The sequence below is a fragment of the Panthera pardus genome, unplaced genomic scaffold (genome assembly GCF_024362965.1).
Source record: "Panthera pardus isolate Hobbes unplaced genomic scaffold, ASM2436296v1 HiC_scaffold_20, whole genome shotgun sequence".
Classification (NCBI taxonomy): Eukaryota; Metazoa; Chordata; class Mammalia; order Carnivora; family Felidae; genus Panthera; species Panthera pardus.
The window spans coordinates 50527275-50553179 of NW_026526766.1; the positions used below are offsets into that span (position 1 = coordinate 50527275).

General features: G+C 38.4%; 1 long non-coding RNA gene across 1 annotated transcript in view; it reads left to right on the forward strand.

Moving 5' to 3' along the window:
- LOC109252068 (uncharacterized) overlaps positions 1–21664 on the forward strand; it is a 22492-nt gene extending 828 nt beyond the window's left edge. The window contains exons 2-3 of the long non-coding RNA XR_002073841.2: positions 1449–1598; positions 20388–21664. This is a non-coding gene — a long non-coding RNA (uncharacterized LOC109252068). The remainder of the gene's footprint in view (positions 1–1448; positions 1599–20387) is intronic.
- Positions 21665–25905: the final 4241 nt, after the last annotated feature.

The window sequence follows — 25905 nt, forward strand, 5'->3', positions numbered from 1 at the left end:
CTCGAGTTGATTAGCCTTTGGTATGCAGGTGTATATATCCATGGTAGAGAGGAACAGCACTTAACATTTTTCATCTTTAAAAAGCATACAGCACAGAGGCGCCTGGGGTGGCTCAGTCCGTTGAGCGTCCGACTTGGGCTGAGGTCATGATCTCACGGCCTGTGAGTTTGAGCCCCGCGTTGGACTCTGTGCTGACAGCTCAGAGCCTGGAGCCTGCTTTGGATTCTGTGCCTCCCTCTCTCTCTGCCCCTGCCCAACTCATGCGCTCTCTCTCTCTCGCTCTCTCTCTCTCTCTGTCAAAAATAAATAAATATTAAAAAAATATTTAAAAAAGCATACAGCACATCTTTATCATTGAGGAAGAAAAGAAGGAATAAATACACAAATGACTCCCTCAAACTTAACACCCTTTGCAGAATTAGATCCCTTACCCAGTCAGTGCTGTATGCTTATATCATAGCACCAAATAAGTACCATTCATTTAGTTCCTATTGTGTGTTCGGTACTGTGCTCCTTAGTCAATGTGTTTCAGTGGATTAGAGCAAAAAACTCAAGAGGGAGAAGGTAGTTGTGACTTAGTACTGTGATCCACAGTACTTGTATGGTGTAAAATTTTACATTGGAAGGTGTAAAATAGGACAGATATCCTAGCGTCCATTCCTTCTTCAGGGAACCAAAGAGAAAATGATACTAAATACATAGTAATGTGATCCATGTTAGCAGAACCGAAGGATGGCTTGGGAATCTGGCTTTAACCCTTATTTCCTCCAGACTCTGTCAATCAGCCCAAATAAACCACCCCAAATAACTCAGCCATCTAGTGAAAATACGTTTTGTTATTGAAATGTTTCTTCAAGTAAGAGACTTAGTCCTCCATTTCCAATTCGACTAATATTCCAAGATCCTGTTTAGAAATTTTGAGCTATCCTCCTATCCACGTGGAATTAATTAGCAATCATACAAAAAGGCTCAACTAGGAGAGCAGTGAAGCAGATGTTAAGAGGTTGGGCTCTAGAATCAGATCTGGTATAAATTCTGTCTTTGCCTTTGATCAGTTGTGAGACTGGGCAGCATGTAACTTCTCCCTCTCTCTCTTTTGTTTGTTTGGTTGTTTTTTGAGGTATGTACCTTCTCTTACCTCAGTTTCCTTAGCTACAAAATGGCAAGCAGAATAATTTCTCACCAGGTTGTTGTGAGGCTAACCTGAGATCAAGTAAGCTAAGAATTTAGAATAGCACATTCACACAAGGGTGGCTTTAATTTTGGTTTTAGTAATCATGCAAGGATAACAGAAGAAATAAGAAATGACTTGTAAATCTCTTAAACTGTGTACATATTTATAATTCCAATAAATAGAGTATCAGAACCCAGGGAATATTATTGGTACATAACAAATGTCAGTTATTGGCAGGAAGCCTCCCCATCCTCTCTTTACTAATGTATTTCAGAAATGTCTTATGTGCTGCTTTGGAGCCGGAGCTGAGGATTTGTTGATTACCTCCCATTTACCAGGATTACAGCAAATTAGATTTAACTGTGACTGGCATGGGAACTATCTGATGTCGACATGGATGAGGAATATTGCTATATAAACCACAGTGAGTTTAATTTCTTTTAAGTAATGAGATTTTATGTGGTTGCCTTATTCATTGCAGACTTATCAATATGTACTTTATGGTGCATTGCCTTTTGGTTGCAATATAAATGAGCCAGCACCCAGCCGAGGTACTTCCAGTTACGATCTATTAAGTTAGTTCTGTGATCTAGTGTGATATAAATGGTTTAGAAAGCTCTAATGGGTCCACAACGGCTCTAATGATGCACATTGTAGGCAACACCCTGTGAGAGAACATTAGGATCCCATGTGTATTTTCATGTCCTTCTGGGATTCACCATTGTATAAATGATAAACTTCTCAATGAGGAGAATCACATCCTCCACGAGGTACTAACCTCTGTTCCTTCTGTGCTGGTGCTGTGCACCTCACAAGCAACAGGTGTGAAAGATCTAAGGCCCAAAATAAAGAGTTCCCAGGGAGAAGAAATTCCTAGTTAATTGCAGCATCCTAGAACCCATAACAAGAAAGAGAACAAGTTGGAAGACAAGCCTACTGATTTCTTAAATCTTAGATAAGGTGCCCCCGGGGGGCTCAGTTGATTAAGCATCTGACTCTTGCTCAGGTCATGATCTCACAGTTGGTGGGTTTGAGCCCCATGCAGGGTTCTGTGCGCACAGCTCAGAGCCTGGAGCCTGCTTCAGATTCTGTGTCTCCCTCTCTGCCCCTCCCCCACTTGCACTTTCTCTCTCAAAAATAAACATTTAAAAAAATCTTAGACAAGTTCATTAGCCAATTTCTTGTAGAGGAAGACAGATTTTGAAGTTATATCTTGGTAAGTTTGTCATAATTTGACAGAATTTAGATGCAGTGGATAGTGCAGGGGGATAGTTTTGGTGCTGTCCTGTAATGCCTGAGTCACAGTGGAGTAGTGGCAGATAAGTGGCAGTGACTCCCTCTATAGCCAGACCCTTCCCAGGCCCATTTCAGAATGTCTCCCTGAGTCCATCTGCCTGTCGGAACCCTCACTTGCAGCTCTCAGCATTTTTTTCATTTATGCTTGTACTTCACTACGCTTACTCGTATGTTGCTTTTAAGTAAGTTCTTTAGTTACTTCATGTGTGGCTTCTGCCTCTCAACTTTGTCACAGGCTATATGACCCAGGCCCATAGGTGGGCTTACAATTTCATCTTATGACTCCTTTGTTTTTGGTACATATCAGATATAAATGCCAGCTGGCTAACTGCAACTTGATTCCTACTAAGAATTGTTATCCTTAGGCCAGGCTCCTGTCAGGCAAGGGCTTCTTTTGAAAAAGGCCTTTGTCCTTATTCAAGGGCCAGAGTGATAGTGTTTCAGGTTCAGGATCACTTTGATTTGAAGTGGGTGAGGAGCTCATGTCGTTTTTTTGTTCTTAATTTTTTTTAACATTTACTCATTTTTTGAGAGAGGGAGACAGAGCATGAGTGGGGGAGGAACAGAGACAAAATCTGAAGCAGGCTCCAGGCTCTGAGCTGTCAGCACAGAGTCCGATGCATGTCTCAGACCCACGAACCACAAGATCATGACCTGAGCCAAAGTCAGATGCTTAACCTACAGAGCCACCCAGGCGCTCCAGAGTTCATGTCTTTTGTGTCATCAATGTCATCTTTCCTACCTCCTTTCCCACACAATTTTGTTAGCACAAAAAAGAAACAAAACAATAACTGTCCTTGGGAGCAATCTCAGGTCACTTAGTTTTAAAATGTTTTGACATCTTTTTTTTTTTTTTTTTTAATTGAAGTCCAGTTGGCATACAATGCTATATTAGTTTTAGGAGTACACCATAGTGATTGGACAATTGTAAATATTACTCATTGCTGACCACGATAAATGCAGTCACCATCTGTCGCTTTACAGAGTTATTACAATATTGTTGACCATGTTCCCTCTGCTGTACTTTTCATCTCTGTGACTTATTTGTTTTATAAGTGGAAATTTGTACCTCTTAATCAGACATCTGTGAAGTTTTAACATCTACCCTTTTTCTTCTTCAAAATTTTCTTGACAAACTTGACCCTTTGTTTTCCATATGACTGTAATGACTGGCCTCTAACCTTCCACAAGTAACCTTTGTGAGGTTTTCATTGGAGTTGTACTGAACTTATAGGTCAATTTATTGTCCTTACATTTATAAGCATGGCGTATCGCTCTACTTACAACTCCTCATATATTCTTTAATGAGGTTATATAAGTTTCATGGAAAAGATGCTTCACATATTTTTTGACATTTTCCCCAAGTTATATTTTGTGTTGCTATTAAAATTTTTTCTTCTGGAAATGACATTTTACTTTTTTATTTACTTTTTTTTTTAGAGAGAGAGTGAGCAAGTAGGGGAAGAGGAGAGGGAGAGACAGAAAGAGAGAAAGAGAGAGAGAGAGAGAGAGAGAGAGAGAGAGAGAAAGAAAGTCTTAAGCAGGCCTTATGCCCAGCACAGAGCCCAATCTTGCCACTGTGAGATCATGGCCTGAGCCAAAATCAAGAGTTGGATACTTAACCGACTGAGCCACCCAGGTGCCCCTGAAAATGACATTTTAAATATTTTGTTGCTAGTGTTTAGTATCACTAGTTTTGGATGTTCATTTTGTGTTTGGCAGTTTTGCTCACTGTTCTTATTGGGTGTAAATATTTGAAAACAACAAACCAAAGAAATAAACTCAAAACAAAAAGGTATCAATCATTTCACTCTCATGCACAACTTTCAGTTGCTCCCTATTTCCCATAGTGTTCAGGGTCCTTAGCATGACTAAAGGCTGTCCACAGTCTGTCTCTAGCTGAGTTTTCAAGGCCTCATTCTTACTGCCCTTTCTACTAGTTGCTTGCAGATCCATGAGCGTTTACAGCTTTGTGACCACTCACATAATACACTGGCCTGGAATGCCCTTACTGCTCCAGTTCATTCTGTGTGTGTGTGTGAGAGGAAATTGCAGCCACGTGTTGCCTCCTCCAGGAAGTCTCCTTGGATTTCCTTGGTTGGAATCAATGTGACATTCAGTTATGCACCCTTAACCTCCACTCCTCTTGCTATTAATATTAAAATCAAACTCTTTGTATTTACATTTTACAATTTTAGGGCAAATAATGATCATATAATATTCAAATTAGACACTGCACACTTATCATGATGAGTACTGAGTAATGTATAGAATTGTTGAATCACTTATTGCACAACTGAAACTAACGTAACACTGTATGTTAGCTACAGTGAAATTAAAATAAAAAACTTAACAGTAAAGAAATTAGAAACCATTAAAGATAGTGGCAAAAACACAATATACTGTTTAAAGGCATCATCAGCTTTGAAGTCAGGCTAGCCTAGGTTTGAATCCTGGCTTAGCTACTTTGTATCTTTGGGCAAGTCACTTAACATCTTTGAGCCTCAATTTCCTCCCCTTGAAAACTGGGATTGCTTTGAAGATTAAATGAGATAATACACATAAAATGTTTACCCTGCAACCTGCCCCATGGTAATTGCTCATTAGGGTTAGCCACTATTATCCCATGGTAGATGCTCAGTTGGTGTTTCTAGAATAAATCTAAGCCTGATCCCTAGTTTATAGATGAAGAGATTGAGAAGGCAAGAACAAGAAGGCCTCTCTCAAGGTCATACCTTTAGTTTGGGGCAGATCTATAACTAACAATGTAAAATGAATATAATCTGTGTCCTCACCAGATTGAAATCTTCCTGAGGGCGGGGACCTTTTCTTATTCACCTTTGTCTTCCCCTTGTTTCTAGGCATAGTGCCTTGATTGTATTAGATTCTCAGTAAATATTGAGTGCAATTTAAGAAAGTTCCCATCAGAATCAAGAATAAATTAAGAAAATTGTTTTAATCTATACATAGATTTGACTTTGCAGAATTTTGCTAAGCTCCAAATATGGCACAAGATCAAGGGATCCTGATAAGGAAAAGCTTAATTTGAACATTATTGTGTTTGTAGGTGACAAAAATAACAGACCACTTAAGCGTCAAGATTTCTAGATAAACATTTCATGAACTTCCAAAGGAAGAGGTTAAGAAATTCAGACATTATTTTTAACCTACAGTTTTATCCATGGCACTAATTATGAGTTTAAATGTGATTATGAAAGATAAAAAATATTGCCTTTATAGAAGCAATGGAATTTGATGAGTTGTTAATCATGAAGGTTAATTAGTTCCCTTTGTGAGAGCAAGGAACTGAGTCACAGGTAGTGAGTCTGTTTTCGAAACTATAAGAAGGCATGGATTAGTATGTCATTATTTTTCATCTGAAAATACATAGAGAGATATTCATCTTTTTAGTAGCTTGCCTGGGAAATTAAAGAATGTCTTTTCTGTCAAAATTAAGATTTTGCAATTTTTCATATACATTATAAACCTGTAGACACGCGTAATTTAGTATAGAACAGTAAGCTAGATGGATAGATGAGAGGTGAGTTATTACTATCAAATCAAAGTGTTAGTTCTCTCAAAATTAATATCCTCTTCAGAAACGACTCCTTATTTGCTTGCCAGTATTCCACGTGCAGGGGTATAAACGAGAAATAGTGCTGGAACATTGATGATCACATCTCAAGACTATCACTTGCTTTTACCAAATAGTGCTTCAGGAAAGAATGAAAATACTGCATGGGAAATGATATAAAGATCTCATTCTAAAGCACTTTTTTCACCAATGAACTATAAGTTATAAGTCAGGAGATGTGCACTTTTTTTTCCTTCTTTTCTGAACACAGGGGGAAAAAGAAAAGAAAAACGAATGGTCTCTTTGATGAGTAGCAAATACCTAATGCCCTTCTGGTGTTGCTGCACCATGATCCAATTATCTCCCACATTTCTTAACAGTGTTTACAAACTGCTTGTGCATTTAAGTTGAATTAAATGGATGACAAATCCAAATGAAGAAAAAAAAGAAAGAACAAAGTAAAGTTGAAGTCCTGATCATTTTCATGCCTAAATATTGTCATTATGGAAAAAAAAAAACACCGTAAAAAGTAGAGTTCAAATTCCTACTCGCTCTAGGGCAGGCAGCCTGTGTACTGTCCAGCTCTGTGTGCCAAGTGCTTGTTAAAATTAATTATCATTCAGCAGCTTTCTCTCTCTAAGTAGAACTCCCAGAAAATATGCTTGGAGTAGAGAAATGCAAATTGGGTTATGAGGTAATTTTATACTCTAGGGACAGATTTTATTTTATTTTTTTTCATTTCATATTACTTCATGTCGGAAAAGGTTCATTATTATTTATATAGCAGAACAAGCCCCAAAGCCAATCCATTTCCAACCTCCTTGTCACTTTCTGCATTCCAAACACCACTAAATTCCCAAATGAGTAGGCTAATTCTTTCCTTAGAGAGCCATAAAACTTGCTTGGGGTATTACTAACCTAGGTGATAGCACTTTATTCAAAATAAGTCTTCTTCTCCAGGAATGTGTTCAAAGACCTCATTTCTATGTGGCCGTTACTTTGGTGGAAGAGAAGGCGGCTTGTCTGTTGATTATCACTTCTGAATTGTTTCCTTGAGTACCTTGGACCTAAACTAACGGGGAACTACTGAAATATTTGGGAGTGTGTGCTCGGAAGACATTTATTCTACTTATTTTACATGTTTAAGATACACTTCTGAAAACATTATTTTTCAAGTGAATTTGGTTAACTAGATGACTAACTAGTACATTCAACATACCCTATTTTGCAATTAATCAAAATATTGTTACCTAATTAACTTAAATGCATACCCGATACAGGTTTGTTTAGAACCATACAGGAACAACAGCAACAAGACATTATTATTATTTTTTTAATTAAAAAAATTGTTTTTGAACATTTATTTATTTTTGAGAGACAGAGAGAGACAGAGTACAAGCAGGAGAGGGGCAGAGAGAGAGAGGGAGACATAGAATCCGAAGCATGCTTCAGGCTCTGAGCTGTCAGCACAGACAGGGTCTTGAACCCACGAACAGTGAAATCATGACCTGAGCTGAAGTCGGATGCTTAACCGACTGAGCCACCCAGGTGCCCCTACAACAAGACATTATTTACTGCCCTTCCCTATGCCACCTCAATACGCGGACTCCAGGCTAATGTAAGAGGGGTGATTCTTCTGGCGTGCCTAGTTTAACTCCTGTGAGATGAATCTGTCTTGTCTGTAGGGTTCTGGGGCTAGCAGTAGAACCAGGCAGTTGAAGAAAGGAGAGTTTTTCCATCTCAGCATAAGAACTTCTGACAGAGTTGCACCAAGATGACATTGGTAGAGAGTTCCTCTCCTGGGAAGCATTCAGGGGTGAGCTAAGCTGTGCCAAAGAGGCCATTCAGGTAATAGATGGACAGTATGATCCTGAGAGTCTTGACAAATGACTCCTTCAAGATGGCATTCCCTCTTTTAATTGCTGCAGCTTGAAGAGCATTTACAAAGTAAAACCACTTTGTAGGTGTAGGACAGGAATGGAAACTTAAGATTCCTCTCTTGATTCTGGCCAACCCATTCCGAGAAAATGACTGTGAAAGCTGTCAGGGAGAAAAGCTTCCCTGAGATGATGGAAACTTTTAAATTGGCAAGGAATAAAATGAAGAAGTGAGATTTTTAAAATTGTGACTTGCAATCCAACTCTCATTTCCGTGTACTAATTTCGTTTGGAGGAAGGACTAACATGACCAGGAAAAGCGAATGTTGCAATGTTACTCACTTTTTTGAGAACTGAGTAGAAATGATGGGGCATGTGCTTCCTATCTCCTTGCTCCTCTCTCACCTGCTTCAGGAAAATCAACATAATCAGCACGGTTCTGAAAAAAACTTTTTCTACTGAAGAACTTTTGTGAGAAACATTTAATTTATATGATACACAAGGCCCACTTCAAGTTTTTCTTCCTCTGAAGCCTTTCTGGACCAGTTCGGCCACTGGGACTTTTCCCTCTTCTGGTCTAGAACATTTTTCCTTCGGTATTTGTTTAGCACTGTTCCGTACTGTTGATAGTTATCCTTATATATGTTTTGTGTCACCTCAGATGATATCCATGGTAGGCCCCGAGGAAAAGCAGTACAAAGTCAAGGATGGGACCTTTACTCGCATGTAATTTATAAACCATGAGTTCTCTTCCTCCCCAACCTCCCACGAGTGTGTACAGCACATCATGTCTAGCACATAGATGCTTACAAATATTCATGCTAGCTGGTTTGAAAGTGTGACTATAGTGCCACTCACCAGGCTTTCTATGTAGCGGGTAATCAGTCAATAAATCAAGATTAATCTTATGAATAGATAACATATTCACATGTTAAAAAATCCAAATGATGTTAAAATTAATACACTGGCAAATCTTGCTCCACCCTAGTCCTCATCTGCTCTGTTCCTCCTGCCCTTTGTAGGAAACCACTTTCTTCTATTCATTTTTTGGTGTTCATCTGGTATCTCATTATGAAAATGCAGGAAAATATACATATGTTTCCATATCACCTTCCTTTCTTAGACAACATTCTCATACTCTGTGGCCAGTTTTGTATTTTTTTCATTCAACCATCTGTTTTTCTTCCATGTCAGTGTACAGAGGTCTTCCTCATGTAAGAGCTGCAGAATATTCCATTCTGTGGCTGAATGATAGTTATATAACCAGTCACCTTTAGATGGCTGTATGAATTGCTTCCAGGTCATGCTTTTACAATTTTACTACAAAGTGAATAATGTACATGATTTTCTAAGTGCACAGGTATATCCTTAAGATAAATCCCCAGAAGTAGGGTTGCTAGAATAAATGCAATTATAATTTTTAAATAGATTCCCAATTTTCCCTCTGTAGGTGTTGTATTATTTCACTCCCCCTGATAGTGAATGAAGAGTCCCTATTTCCCACAAATTCGCCAGATGTTTAACTGAGCTTGGATATTTGAGGATGTGATAGGCAAAATATTGTAACTTGGTGTGCTATATTGTTGCTTTGTTTTTATTTGCATTGCCTTTTATTGTGATTACAACTGAAATCTTTTAATATGTTTCCCCAGGATCATTTGTATTTCCTTGTTCCCCCTGATTTATATTTTGCCCAGTTTTTTCTACTGGATTATTGGTCTGTGGGTTTTTTTTTTTATTTCTAACAATTTATTACAACTATGGAGATTAGCCCTTTGGAGAATGAGTTGCAATTAATTTCTAGTATTATATTTGTCTTTTGATTTTGCCACATGGTTTTTGTTTTTGTTTTTGCTTTGGTATTTTTTTTTGTAGTTGTTTGGTTGATCTTTTTTTGTTTTATGACACCTTAATTGTGAGTCATAGTTGGAAAGGCCTTCTCTACTCTAAGTTTATAAAAAATTCTCCATATTTCTTGTAGTTCTTTCTTGTTTCATTATAAGTGTTTGATCCATTTGGAGTTTATCCTGGTGTACGTGTCAACTGGGGATCCAGCTGCCATCTTTTTTTTCCCTAGAAAGTTATCTAGTAGTAACCCATTGAAGGGAAGCAGGTATTGCCACCCCCAAATCCACCACTTTGGTATGAGGATTATCTTGAACCGAAGTCCATCAAGACTGAGCAGACTTAAGAAAAACCTTTACTTCTCCCTTAACTACCTAAAAGAATTTAGATAGGGGGTCTGGCCTAGAAAGAGCTATTACCAGAGATAGCTTTTTATCTGAATGACCTCTCGAGATGGCAGGGCAAACATCAGTTACCAAACACCTGCTCTTCTTGCCGTTCTGTGAATACCCTTCTCCCTTTTGAAGTCTCAGGCCCCTACCTGATTTCCCAGTTTAGGATGGCGTATAAGCCTCCTCAACGGCCTGACTTGCCCTTGGGTCTCATATCTTTGTGGCTCCGGTACATATGAAATTAAATTTGTTTTTCCCCTGGTAATCTGTCCTATGTCAATTTAATTATTAGGTCAGCCACAGAACCTAGAGGGAAGAAAGGGAATTTTTTCCATCGCGATACTGTAAATATGGATTAATTGTAAATGGCTGTGATTCACGTTAATAGCCAAACCAGTAGATCGATTTCACTAATTTAGAGAAACAACTGATCAAATCAGCCACAACAGGAACAAACCAATGAACACGCACAAAAGCAACAAAAAACCAAATTAACAGATTCTTTGCATTTATCCTTAACCTTTATTTGATCTTCATGAAATGGCGTCAAAAGAGTTGTGTTAAACCTTGGTCATGATATGATATGCCTGACACTGTGCTACATGCTTCAGCTAGGTTACCACTAATGTGGTCAGTCCGTGTCAGGTGGCTTTTATTAACCTCATTATACGTATACCGTGACACATCAAGCCTCAGAGAAGTAAAGCAATTTTCTCAGGGCCCATTACTAAAGAGTGTTGGAGCAGAGTTTTGATTCAGGTGTAAGATTATAAAGTCAGAGGTCTTCATAGTTTCTGAAGACAGTGAACTACATTGTCTGAGATCTATGTAAGGGAAATAAGGACACTTGGGAGCAAAATGATGGATTTGTTAGACACTTATAAAACCACATCAGCCCTGCTTTTGCTTACCAGCGCCATTGCATTCATGTAGTTCAATTGCAAAACCAAAAATGCTGATATACAGAGTGCACTGTAGTCTCTTATAAAAATTACTTACCTTATGCAGAAAAGTAAAGAGCGAAAGCATTTAAGCTTGTCACACATCTTTCTGGCTTTCTGATTTTTAGGTCAGATTACTGGACCATGAAGCCTTCATTAAAAACCGAAGATCTTTTCTATACAAAAGTGAAATAATTTTTCCATCCCTGGGAGTGGGTCATCCAAGTCACACATGGACTTGAGGATGAATATGAAAAAGTAAAGTGTTTATGATCAGATAACTTGCTAGTTTCTTGCCATAAAAAGGGCTCAAACACTCAGCTTTGTGTCTCGGCGTCAGTGTTTGATTCGATTTTTTTCTCTGATAGTTTAATTAATTGTTCAGGTATTTCCATAATGCATAAAGCCAATCTTAACATAAACCTAAAATAAAAATGCATATTTTCAACATCATCTGTTAATCACTGAAGCTTCTGAGGCCCACCCATTGGTATCTGGTAGGGGCATGTGTGGCAATGAACACACAGGCAGGAGGATCCCAGGGCTAGGTATTGAATCCATGATAAGTTGTCTATGACGGTGTTGCCCAGGAGGTGAAGCCATAACTGGAAAGACTGAGGTCTTAGCCAGGCTAAATGGGAGGGGCATCCAGTGAGCGATCTGACCAAGTAGGCAAGGGAACAAAAATAGGACCTTGAATGTGAGGTACAGACACTGCTCATCAAGAAGCAGGCAGATTGTTTCAAATGTTTTAGAAAGTTAAGTCTGAGGAAAGTTCGCTCTAGTAGTGTCTAGTCTGTAGGTGTGGGGACAGTCACTTCTTCTCAAAGTTACCTTTTGTGTTTGTGTGACTTTAACATTTACATTAGTGGTATTTTGCAACTTGCTGTTTTCCAGGCAACATTGTGTTTTTGAGATGTATCAGGATGATACTACATATGGGTTGGGGGTAAGTAGAAGGAAAGTAAAAGTAGAGAAATAATGCTTGACCCAGATGCACACCAACTTTGGAAGGTGGAAGGGATAGGGATACAGACAGTGGGAGAAGAGCTCCAAGTCTGGGTAGGTGCTTGTATTATTATCTAATTGAAATATTTTATATCTCTTCTAATTTTTATTTGTGGTAAAATACTCATAACAAAATTTACCACTGTTAAGTGTACAATTCAGTATCATTGAGTATATTCATATTGCTGTGCAACCAATCTCCAGAATCTTTTCATCTTGTGCAACTGAAACTCTGTACACATTAAACCACAGCTCCCCACTTGCCATTCTTCCCAGCCATCATTCTACCTTCTGTTTCTATTAATTACTCTAGATACCTCGTGTAAGTGGAATCATACCTATTTGCCTTTTTATGACTGGCTTATTTCATTTAGCACTTAGTCACTTCTCAAGGTTCATGTATGTTGTAGCATGTAGAATTTGTTTCCTTTTGAAGGCTGAATAGTACTCCATTGTATGTGTAAACCATACATTGTTTATCCATTCATCCATTGATGGACATTGTGCTGCCTCCTCCTTTGGGCTGTTGTGAACAATGCTGGTATGAACATGGCTTAAAGATCTCTTTGAGACCTTGCTTTCAATTATCCTGGGTATATCCCCAGAAAATTGCTGGATCATATGGTAATTCTATTTTCAAATTTTTTTTTTTGTATTCTGCTATGTCTGCATCATTTTACATTCCCACCAATAGTGGACAAGGGTTCCAGTTTCTCTGTATTTTTGCCAATGCTTGTTATTTTCTGGGTTTTTTTTTTTTTTTTTTTTTTTTTGTTGGATAGTAGCTATTCTGATGTATGTAAAGTGATATCTCATTGTTTGCATTTGTATTTACCTGCTGCTTCTGTATCTTTTTGAAAAGGTTTTATGCTGTGAACTAGGGTAAGGGAGATGAGTGGGACTCAGGCAGTGTTGAGGGGGGGATGGGAAAGGCATGGGCCCAGTCAAGCAGGGAGAGAAGAGAGATACAGGCTTAACCTTTCCAGGTACCTAGCAGATGCAGAAGTTTCTATGAGTGATAAGGACCAGAATGAGCTGAGTGAACAGAGAAACAGGGAAGAGCCTGCAGGTGTTGCCTGAGATAAGTGAGTAAGAATGATGCAGATGCCGAAAGCACCTAATTCCTGATAATTAATTATTTTTTTCAGTAAAACTGAGTTGAAAGACATTACTTGGTAACTGCCAGTAATAGCTAGGCTCCTTTCAGCAGCCAGAAAACAGTATCATCTACTCTTGGGTATTTGAATTGATCAGATTTGCATAATGATTCATCCAGTGAAATAGTTTAGACATAAAAAAGTGCAAGCGTGCACTCACACCCTGTCCATCAGAGGCATCCGTGCACGAGGAGAGCGGGGGCGGTGACTTGTCCCTGGTACACCCTGTCTCTTGGGTTCCTCTGGGAAGATATTCTACCACTTGCCACCCAGAGAAACACTAAATGCCTGCAAGTTACCAAAGGATGAGTATTTTTCATTCAGGAGGGAATTGTGTGCTTCTTGACGAGCAGCGTCTCTAGGTGCGTATTTGGGAGTTGGGTTAGTTTTCTAGGGCTGCCATAACAAAGTACCACAACCTGGATGACTTAAAGTAACAGAACGCTATTTCCTCATAGTTCTGGAGGGCAGAAGCCCAGAATGCAGGGCTCTATTCCCTCTGAAGGCTCAAGGGGAGAGGCCTTTCTTGTCTTTCCCAGCTTCAGGTGGCTGGGTGCATTCCTTGGCTTCCTTGGCTCCCGGCCATGTCACTACTACCTCTGCCACACCAGTCTCACCTTTCCTTCTCTTCTTCTGTCTCTTATAAGGACATTTGTCGTTGAATTTACGGTCCACTTCCGTAATCCAGGATAATCTCCTCTCAAGATCCTTAATTACATCTGCAAAGACCCTTTTTTCAAATAGAGTGACTTTCGTAGCTTCTAGAGATTTGGACATGGATGCACCTTTTGCGGGGGCATTATTCAACAGGAGTGCAAAACCTTCAGGGGAAATTCCAACCCTTTCCCTCTAACATGAGTCAGGCTGGGAGTGGGAAGAGACACTGCGCCCTCAATGTCTTTGTTTGCTCTGTAACAGACACCACCCAAAGTCAGTGATGGAGCCAGCAAATTTGGCATGTGAATCAATTTAATGTCCCATACGTATTGTTGGTGGTTAGAATAGACACATGTTTTTGGTGCTCCCAGTTTTGGTCCCCAGGGACATAAGACCTCTTGTGCTCCATCCTTTTGTCATCACCCCTGTCCAAAGCCGCACCCATTCATGGAATCATTCCTGTTTTGTGCTGGGGGCAGGAAGAGTTAGTACTTACTGAGCCACTCTCAGTCCTCAGTAACCTGGGTAACCTGAGATAGAGGAATCTAGCATCCATACCCCAAAACGATCCTGTTGGAACCTGCTTATTGAAAGAAGTCATTTTCACTTGTGAGTGTCTCCTGAACAGTGCAATTCCAGGACCAGTTATGTGTGTTAGAACAGCAAGTGTACAATTTTACAGAAATGATTTCACTTCAATAGAAACATCTTTATACCAACACAAGATCAATATTTCTGATTTCCATGCTTAGTGTTACTCTTTGAGATTGACCAGAAATTGTTATTTCTATAGAGATATATTTTATTCTGATAATGCTAGGGAACAGATAATGACTTGGGAGAGCATCAAGATTAATGTCCTTAGTGTCAACATTTACCCTGTAGTCAATGTAATATTAAAGCCCCTAGTTCAGTTTACCTGAAGGCAGAATAAATCCTCTCCCCCTTTTTTTGGTCAACAAATAATATATTATAGGAAATCCTGTATCTGTTGCATTTATTTTGTAAACTTTCATTTGAAGAATATGGCACATATATGGAAGAAGGCACAGCTCAGTGAATTATCAAAAAGTAAACACACCTGTGTAATCACCATCCAGGTCAAGAAAAAGTACACTGCCAGCCTCCCTGTGCCTAGAAGAAATCTTCAAGCCCCTTCTCTATCACAATCCCCTCCCTTCCCACCAAAAGTAGCCTTTGTTTTGACTGTTTTTTTTTTTGACAGTTTTTTGCCTACATTGAAATTTTATGTTGCATATATTCTTTAAGCTTTTTTTTTTTTTTTATAAAAGCATCTGGAAAACATTCCTTTAATGCCATCCCATCTCAGAGGCAGAATAATTTTTTCTTTGTAGGTATCTCTTTGTCGGGAAGATAAATAGCTAACCCCACACATCATTATCATAAAAACTTACTTGTAGTTTACATGAGAAGCCAGGATGAAGAGTAACACATGACCTTGTGATCTAACACATGAACACAAATGGAATTATTAAAAATAAAGATAAATGAGTACTGGAAATTTTAATTTGTGAATTATGTGGTTCTCCTTGCTCTAGACTTTCTTGATAGTAAGGTGACTCTAACCTTTGGGACATAGTGGCATTCTTTTGATTATATAATTTTTTCTTTCTTTCTACCAGCTTGGTCTCTTGTTCAAATGCGTTTTCCCTAACAACGTGTTTTAGTGTTTAATGGTTTAAAAAAGAAATGACTTCAAAGCCAATAATATGTAGAGAGGCTTATATTTGTCTATAATTTGTCTAGACATGCTTCTAAAATTATGACTGAGCCTAATTCCCACTAACGCATTATATTTACTCAATGCCAAGGGGAAAATGAAGTGTGAGATGTGATGAGGAAGGAAAAAGAAAGACCACACTGAATGTATAGTCACTCAGGTGTAAGGTATAATGTAATTTCAGAAATGTTGAAATGTGGGGGGGAATTAGAATTGAGGAGTCATATTAGTGCTATTTGCTGATATCAGTGGATGATATTGGCCAGAGGTGGTTTGATGTTGTTAAGAGTTTTCTCTCAAAATAGACAAAATGGAAAAAAAATTAGGAAGTCACTCTGGAAATTTATATTGACAAACATCAGCTGTTACTGGAGTTATGAATGGGTTACCCTTTGGAGGTAATGAGAACATTTGTACATCATGTTATTTCAGGAGTTCTACAGAAACTCTACTTGTCCTCAAAACATTTGCCCTATTGTCGGCACTTCCTTCCTGACACTTTAAGAAATCACCTTTGGGGGTCAGTCTTTGAGTACTGTTTATGTAAGATGTCTGGAGAAGGAAACTAGCTCCTGGGTTCCTCCCCTTGCTTTCCCTTCATTCACTTGCATGGCTTAATTATATATGTTAGCTAATTGTCACTATTAAAAGCACAGATCCTGACCTTAAGGGAATAAAGTGCAAAATAGATACCTCTTAATTTCCCGACGGCAGCTTCAGTTTACTGAGAATAGAAACTCCTTCCCAGGCTGTGAGTGCTTGATTAACATAGGAGTTTCCCAAGAGTGTAGAAGAGGAAGCCCAGTAGGCCAGCAAGCTATTTGTTCACCCTGTGTATCCAGGTTTGAGTACTCTTTTGTGTGAGCTTTAAGAAGTGATCAGTAAAAATCACTATTTCAAGCCATTTTACTTTGATTTCCTAGTAAATGGATGTATTAACACAGTGCCTTTTGCCATATCCTTGTAAATATCTGAGATAACTTTCTTATATTTTTCTTTAAATCAGTGTTGGTTTTTGAAATGTAATTCATTTTATTTTGTTATTTAATTTTTTAAAAAATTTACTTACTAATTTTGAGATAGAGCATGAGCAGAGTAGGGGTAGAGAGAGGGGAGAGGGAGAATTCCAAGCAGGCTCTGCACTGTCAGTGCTGAGCCCAGTGCAGGACTCGAACTCACGAACTGTGAGATCATGACCCGAGACAAAATCAAGAGTCACACACTTAACTGACTGGGCCACCCAGTTGCCCCATAAATATAATGTATTTTAAAGGAAGATTTTATATCACTTCTATAAATAGACATCTACTATCACTTCCTATAAATAAAAGATAAATGTTAAATAAGTTCATAACTCTAAAACCACTTCCCACTTTGTGAAATGGCTTAGAATAGTAAATTTGGGACTTGGGATCAGAGAATCAGAGTTCTCATCTCAGCTCTGCTACTTATGAGTGCTCTGGTTTGGGGAAGGTCCCTTCTCCAAGTCCCAGTCTCCTCCACAGAAAGGAGGGGTTGGTGGGAATGATAATAATGCCCCCTGAAAAGAGTTATCATGGGGATTAGAAATGACACTTAGAATACCTGGCACGTTTTAAGTGTGGGGACTCAGAAGCTGACAATTTTTTTTAATAATTATGTCTTTGGTATTTGTATATCAACTTATCTTTGCTCTGCTCTGAAGCTTTGCCTGCCTGCCTTTCTCCAAGTGACATGGGATAAATCAAGTTGCAAAGGAAAATGGTGGTTCCTTTCACTTTTAAGCCTAAAGTCCAAACAGTATGGTAAATGGAGTTCACCTCAAGTGCAAATGACCATTTATCAGTAGTTCGTGCCTGGATCCCTTTATTGACAAGGGTTGTGATAGCAGTGCTGTGATTGAGTAATGCTGGCTGTATGCCCTAAACATGGGAGGGCAGAAGACTGGTACTCCCTATTTGACAACATTAACTCCTGCCTCCTTTTTGCCAAGTCTTCTTAGCTTTCCAGAATCTGCATCTTGCAAGGTGCCCCCAGTTCAGCATGGACTTCTTCAGAAGAGAGCTTCAAAGTCACTTCAAGCACATTATACTTATTTTCCTTCCTGAAATAGTCTAAAATGATGGCCCTCTCAGGCCCTTCTGATTCTGTCACCTCTTTCTCACTCCCCTAGAATAGCCCACCTTTCAGTCCAACTAATTCTTCTTGTTTAGAGAGAAAAAGAGCTGTCTGTGTCATTGGGGCTGTTCTATCACTTTCCTCGCTCTCTTATATATCATAAAGGATTAGCGGGTACACACCCCAAGAAGATTGGGAGAAGGTGAAATGTGTGCAGCCTGTGGTCTGGTTAGCGATCAGGTCCCCATAACAGCTCGCTGGATGCTTATTTGTCCAGCTCTGCAAATAGTTTTGGCAATGGGAAGTGCTACCACTGTGACATCGTTGAAAATCCTGGTACATAAAAGACTTTATGACACTTCCCTTTTTTCCAGCTCACACTCTGGAGTGAACCAGTAAACAAATCATTAAAACAGGAGGAAAATTATTCTTCTGGGGTTTAAGGCTCTGTCCTAGTAAGAAAAGAACACTATAGAAAGAAACGTGATAAACAATACTTAGGAGAACTTAACTTTTAAATGACATTTTGAAGCCAACAGATTCTAAATGCTGACATCAGCATTTTTAATATTTGTCCATTACTGTTTAATACAATAGGTTAAGTGTTGCTTCGGGGAGCTCGGAATTGTTCACTTCCAAGGAGTGAGAAGGATGCTCATTATTTCTCTTATTACCTCTCCTTAGAATTTGTATTGCTCTTATCGTCCACAGACTGCTTCTTGGTAATTTTTATTACTAACAAACCCATAACCTGATGGGCTTCTCTGGAAATAGAGGGTATTGTGAAGGCACTCAGGATATAGATATGGTGCTGATGGGATCAATTAAAATGAATCGTAGCCCAGGGAAAGGTGTTTTGTGGAGCATCACAATGTGACAAAGATGAGTTTAAAAATAATCGCTTATTTTATGACCACATTTCACAATCTTGTTCACCCAGATAGTTGTGACAGTCACATTCTGGACCAACATAAAGAGTGAGATAGGGGAAGACAGACTGGCAAACATTATGATTTAAAGGGAATTGATATTTATCGATGAGCACTTCATCATTTCCAAGGGCTTTCAGGAAAAGACAGCTTCTTTTATAGACAATGAAAGAAGGGACTGTTAATTCAGGTGCATCATCTGAAAGTGTTTCCAGGCCTCCTATTTACTTTCCATTCTCTTATTGCCCTCCCTGTTAGAGATCACAGCACCTGTGTGTGATAGCCTTTGAAAATCTCTCTCTCTCTTTCTCTCTCACTTACACACACACACACACACACACACACACACACACACCACCAAACTTTGAAGGGCAAGGTTAATTGGACATGTGAGAATGTGTTGTTATTTCATATTGAATCGGGTGGCTGAGCTTTTGTGGTATTAGTTTTGTGTTATTATTTGGGGATCTGAATTTAATAATGATATAAGAACCTTCTAATAGGATGAGAGTTTAAATAACTCACTGCTAGAGTTTTCTTTTTTAATTTCAGCTTTCATCCAAAAATTCCCTTACTCAAACCCTTTCAAGGGGTGCCTTACTTCTGAGGTGCTCTAAGCCTCTGGCTGGCCTTAACGACTCCGTCTCTCTGCCCTCCCTCTATCTTGTTCTTCTTCCATCCTCATCAGGGTGTTCTCTGTAATCCCCGCCCCTGCCCCCAAACTGGGTCTTCTCTCTCTGTTCTTTTCTTACCTTCTCTTTTATCCCAGCACCCATTTCCCAGATCTGACACACCTTTTATTCTCTCTGCTCTCTCCAAGTTCAGCAAAACATATTCAAGGGCCATTTCTTCTAGGGGACCCAGATTATTCCCTTCTCTATTAAGTTCCCATTCCTTTGAAATACAGTTTTTTAAGCCATGCTCTCTAACAAATAAAATACAGGCATATATGTAATTTTACATTTTCTAGAAACAGGTAAAATGAATTTTAATGATATATTTTATTTCATCTGTTATTTTAAAGATATTTTCATTTCTACATGCAATCAGGTTGAGATTATTCATGAGATGTTGTTATTTCATTCTAAGCTTCAGAAATCTGGTTTATATTTTATACTTACAGCATATCCCAATTTGGATTAACCACATTTCAAGTGCTCAATGTGGCATATGACTACTGAATCTGTACCACATTCCCCAGCTCTCAAATATGTACTTTTGTGTTTCTTATCTTTTCACCTGGACCTAATTGCAAACAACTATTTGAAGTTGGAGCCCATGTTGATACTTCTTCTGTTTTCACACTTCATTCCTGAGTGTATAGTAAGCTGTAAGTAATTGTCTATTGATGGATTGGTAATGTTCTTATCTGTGACCCCTGTTTAAGTAACTAAAATAATATTTCCTTAAGCACATTTATTCCCACTACAGCTTCTTTATGCTTGGAATTTCCCTTTTCTTCTCCATACTTACGTTATGATTCAGCTACCATATTACCTCTGTTTTGTTCGATTTGAACCTTTTGGGATATGTTGGATGGGATTGTAAGAAATAGATGTACATTATTTGCAGTTCTGTTGCACTAGAGAGCAGCATTTTCACATAATACTCATCATTCGTACAACTCGGGCAAAATAGGATTTATAGCTGAAATCAATAGGATAATTGCTTCCATTGTTCTTTTTTACTTTCTTAACAGAGACTGGACAAAGACTCACAAGAGTCTGCAGATCACAAGACCCACCTGTGAAGCAGAGGCTCTCTGGTTTGATTGCATTATGGAAAAGACACAGTTTTACAAGCTGAAACCAAATCACGAGGATAGAGATAGCTTGCAAAATTGCAGGGAGGTAAAGTGGTGGGGTAGGGAAGGAGACCCTAGAGAGAATGGGGACAAACAGACGACCTGAAGTAGAGGATAAGATGAGGAGGCTTCCAAACTGTGTCAAGGGCACCAATATGGGGGGGAAGCAGGAGGGAATGCAAATTGTCAACTATTCCACAATTTAATGAACAGTGTACTAATATGTGTACTATTTCTACTCTGTCACCAACTTAATTCAAGTCCAAGGTCTCAGAGACAGAATGCTGGAATATAATTCTAGAACTGTGCCAATAAACAATAAATCAAAGTCCATAGTTTTTCTCATCACGTAAAATTGTCATATTAAAGTTACAAACATTCTCTCCATACAGTCTAATGTTTAATGCATTCTATAGTCTTTATTAAGAATCTGTCAGTTGGTCCCTAAATGACCCATTTATTTAATTTTAAAATATTGTTTCTGTTTCTTGTTGGTATTATCAATCTCAGTTCCCTGTTAACTTTCTCCCCATATGATAGCAAATATGTCCCCTACTGAACAAAATTACTTCACTTAGCTTAATTTTACATTTACAAAATTTCCGCATTTTAAAAGTTTGGTACCTTCACATGTTAGTAGAATTTTGACAACAGGATATTAATATCACAGCTGGCTCAACGAAAGCAAAGGTACAAGTCAGGGCCCACATTGCTTCGAATGAGGAGCTTGGGAGTTCACCATAGCCAAAGTGTGAAAATTCTGTTAAGATTTTGCTGCTGATCTGTTTTCTCTCAGGACCTATGCTTGCTTCCCATGCCCCAGCCAACTCCCTAATCCTGAGCACAGGCCTAGATGTCTTTATCCTGACTTCTGAAGGGCCTGGGAAACACCTCTGTCTCAATACCCCTATCCCAAACCAGTAGCTAGCCAATGGCTGGCTTTCTAAAATAAAGGCAGTGTACATATTTTGTCAGTGGAAATGGAAATGTCCACAAGTAGAAGATTTTGCTTTTTAATAATTTGTAGTGTTCAGTAAAGTTTAGTCTTTAGACTGGGCCAGTCCATGATACTTATTTTCTCTTGTGTTATATTTGCTTTGATTTTATATTTTGAAATGTAATTTTAAGTCTCTTGAAGCCAATAATAAAAAAATTAGGACTTGTATTTTGTATATCTTTGATTTTTAAATTTTATTTTCTCATAATTTGTTTCTATTGCATTTTATGAACGTATTAGCTTCAGTGGGCCCCTTTTCATGGATAGTTTGAGCAACACCAATATTATTATTTAGTGTATAAAGTAGTGAAGGAATCCACTCCCTCCCCCCCACCCGATAGAGTGGATTTTGATAGGAGATAGGAGAAAGTAAACACAGAGCTCTAGACACCTGTAGAATAAAAGAAAAAGAAAAATTGTTTCAGTGTAAATCATTGTTGCCTTCATTATTTTGTCAGAGTTAGCCCCTGCATCTGTTAACAAATCTACTACAAGCTTGTATTGAATGTAGAATGTATTCTGTGGTAAAGTCATTGTCCTCGGTGCTGAAAGACATGGTGTATGTCCTTATCTTCCTCTTGTAAAGCTGTAGTCTAGGCTTTCCAAACTTGGCTGCTGTACCTCAGAATCACATGGGATTCTCTATATGACAAGTATAGATTTCTGGGCTCCATCTGAAAACCTACTGATTCAATATCTCTGTGTGTGGCATCTCTGAAGCTGTATTTTAGAAGGTTTGGGATGATTTTGATGTTTGGTTTGTGTTGGGTAGACTACTTTAGGCCTTGGTCACCTCGTGAAATGAATTAAAGTGGAATTAGCAAGCATTAGAATATGAAAAATGTCATAAACTCAATAAGCATTTATTTAGTACTCTACCTGGTGGATACAAGCAAGTTGTTCTAGTCAGGATAATTAATGCTAGACACTATAACCAGAACATTGACATCTCATGGCTCATAAAATAGAACTTCAGTTTTTGCTCTCATAGAATGCAATGCAGATAGATGTTCTTGGTCAGGCTGTTCTTCTTGTGAGCTCTTTTCAAAAACAGTGAATCAGAAATCTGGGCTCTTTTAACTTGGCACCCAACCATCCTTACCACATTCCTTCTAGACATTACCTGTCTAGAAGTACTCACAGCACTTTGATTAGATGCAAGAGGGAGGGTAAATTAGATCTTTCTGAGTATCCAGGAAGGAAAAGAAATGTGTTGTTGAATACACAGTATTATCTCTGCCACAGAAGTGTATAGTTTCTGTTAATGTTTTAAGCAGTTTTATTTCTTCCAAGGTAGTAGGAACCAAGACTACTAAAGAGACAAAGTTTAAGCAAATACAAGCTTATTTCAGTAGATTCTATGAAGAAATTTACAAAGGGTGTTCTGCCCTTAATTTGCTATTCCAAGGAGTAATTGTAATAGAGACCATCTGATTTTTTGTGGCATAAACCCTATCATCAATACCTCTAACAATAGAGGTAATAATAAGACCCTGCTTTCTATAGGGTCTCCAAATGCTTCTGTGGCCATTCCACATTCTATATATTTTGAGGTCAAGTTCTCTTCTGATCTACCTTATATTGTCTTTAATAGAGAAAGATTTCTTAAAATACAAAAGACAGAGATCTTGTTAGAGAAATCAGAGAATCTGTCTAAAATCTGACTAAAATATAATGATATAAAAACAAAAATCTCCAAAATTGAACTCACGAATTTTGCAGTATCTTTGGGAAATAAGTCATCACTCATACTTGAAATATTAAGAGTGTAGTATTATATATGATGAAATAGTAGTATAAAAGGTGGAATAACTTAGGATCCAGGATAACAGAAGAGACAGAGATATGTCTGGCTTGAAGAATCTTTGAAGATTTTATGATGCCTCGTGACAAAGCAGGAGTAAGCTAAATCTTAAATCTGAACAAAAGTAATGTATACAGAGCTTTTCTAGATGATATCTCACATTATCTTTCCCAATCTTCTCAAAGATCCATCCTTTCTCATTACTGTTATATTTTTATCTCCCCAAACAGTCTTTAAGAAAGTTTGGCTGGGGGATGTTAGGAATCTTTGTCTTTATATTATATTTGATGATATATAGTACTGCCAGTATATTCACTTGGATTTGAATATCTACAACTATTCTAGTTTTCCAGGTGCTCCATATTGAATTTTGAGGCCCAGGAATCAAACAATAGGAAGAACCAGTGTGCCTTGGTGGCTCAGTTGGTTGAGTGTCCACCTCTTGATTTCGGCTCAGGTCATGATCCCAGGGTTGTGGAACCAAGCCATGAGTCAGGCTCCATGCTCAGTGTGGAACCTGCTTGAGATTGTCTCTCTCTCTCTCTCTCTCTCTCTCTCTCTCTTTCTCTCTCTCTGTCTCTCTCTCTGTCTCCCTCTCTCCCCCTTTCTCCCCCACCCCTCTCTCTCCCTCTTCCCCTCTCCGCTGCTTATATGGGCTCTCTCCCTCTCTCTCTCTCTCTCTCTCTTTCAAAAATGGAAAAAAAAAATAGGAAGAAGGGAGAGGACAGAACCAGAGAGTTTTATTTGATAGTATGATGCCCTTGTATTGGGTATAAATATTAGTTTTCTGTAAAGCTTCTTTAATATGAATTTTCCCTAGACTTATATTAATTCTCACAAATATGCTCTCGTTTTTGTCCTTAATTATTCCTGTGAATTGTTACTTACTTTTGGACCCAAAATCTGAAGGCTTATTGCTGAGTCTGTTTGCTTCCAGACATGAAGAAGTCCAGTAGATTTGCCCCTGCCAAAGCCATTGTTGTTTTTACAGATTTTGACTGCTAATTGATTCCTTATTTGAGCAGACACCAGGTAATTGGCTATTTTGGTAAGGTTCTTTCAGTAAACGTTTTTCCATTAATACTCTTATCCAGCACCAGATGGTTCTGATCTTTTAGTGGCACTTTTAGTGGTACTTCTTCCATCAGTTGATCAAGGCTGGCCTCTGGTCACTGCATACATGAGAACGCTTGAAGGAAGGTTGACCTTCTAGACATAATAATAATGGGCTTTGCATGAATTCACTTTTCCAGGGTGGTTGATTGATATCTAAGTCTTAAGAGCTGGAACACACAATCCAGTCTTGTCCAATACAAAGAAGTGAAAGCTCAGTGAAATTAGGTGATCTCAACAGTCATTTAACTAGTTAAAAACAGGATCTATAAAAGTTAGGTGAAGATAAAACCACCAAATGGTCTCTAAATACAAACTTCTTATTGGGTTAACTTAAAATTGTTTCCTCTTATTCGGATTATGTGCTGACTAATTTCCCTTCTGAATAATGACCTTTTTAAGTAAACAGTAAAACAGAGATTCGCTAGGAAAAGGAGGAGCTAAGGGAAGCAATATGAGGTAAAGTGTAAAAGCTGTCATTTCTGTGAAGCTTGAAATATGGACAAATGAAAGGCAAGAGAGGCAGGAGGAGTTGAAGTCTGACCTACTCATCAACTTTAATGCCCTAGATTGTTAGAGACCTCACAAGGAAATAAAAAAAAAGAGATGGTTTTGAAATTGTTCCTCCATGGACACTTGTCTATACAAGGTTGCAGTTTCATTGAGAGCTCTTCGTAAACTTGGGAGCATTTCAGTTATAAATATATTCAGATGATATTTGAAATTCCTCAACAAGGTGCAATTTATCTTTCAAAATAATAGCCCTTTCTGCAACGCACGTGCTGCACATACAATTACTAAGTATTTGAATTTTAACAGTTTTTAGAACTGCTTTCTGCCCTTGAATTGGGTTTTGGTTAAAAGGGTCTGCATGTGTCTCCTCTAATAGCAAAGCAGAGGATGAGCGTACACCAAGGATTCATTATTTTGCCACTGAACAATTGTAAAGATAGTATTTATTAAGCTCCTGGGAACATGTGTTAAGAACAAAACAAGTTACTCAAAGATGTGTGGGTTTTGTAAGAAGCATACCTTGACTTTGGAAGTGGACTGTCAAGGTTGTTGTATGGACCCAAGAAGCCAAAGGAGGCTTGAAGAATTGTATTTTCCATCACTTGCTTTCATGCAGGACTTCAGCTAACCTTTCCTAGAAAAATAAGGCACTGATTTTTTTTTATTTTTTTTTTATTTTTTTTTTTTAATATATGAAATTTACTGTCAAATTGGTTTCCATACAACACCCAGTGCTCATCCCAAAAGGTGCCCTCCTCAATACCCATCACCCACCCTGCCCTCCCTCCCACCCCCCATCAACCCTCAGTTTGTTCTCAGTTTTTAACAGTCTCTTATGCTTTGGCTCTCTCCCACTCTAACCTCTTTTTTTTTTCCTTCCCCTCCCCCATGGGTTTCTGTTATGTTTCTCAGGATCCACATAAGAGTGAAACCATATGGTATCTGTCTTTCTCTGTATGGCTTATTTCACTTAGCATCACACTCTC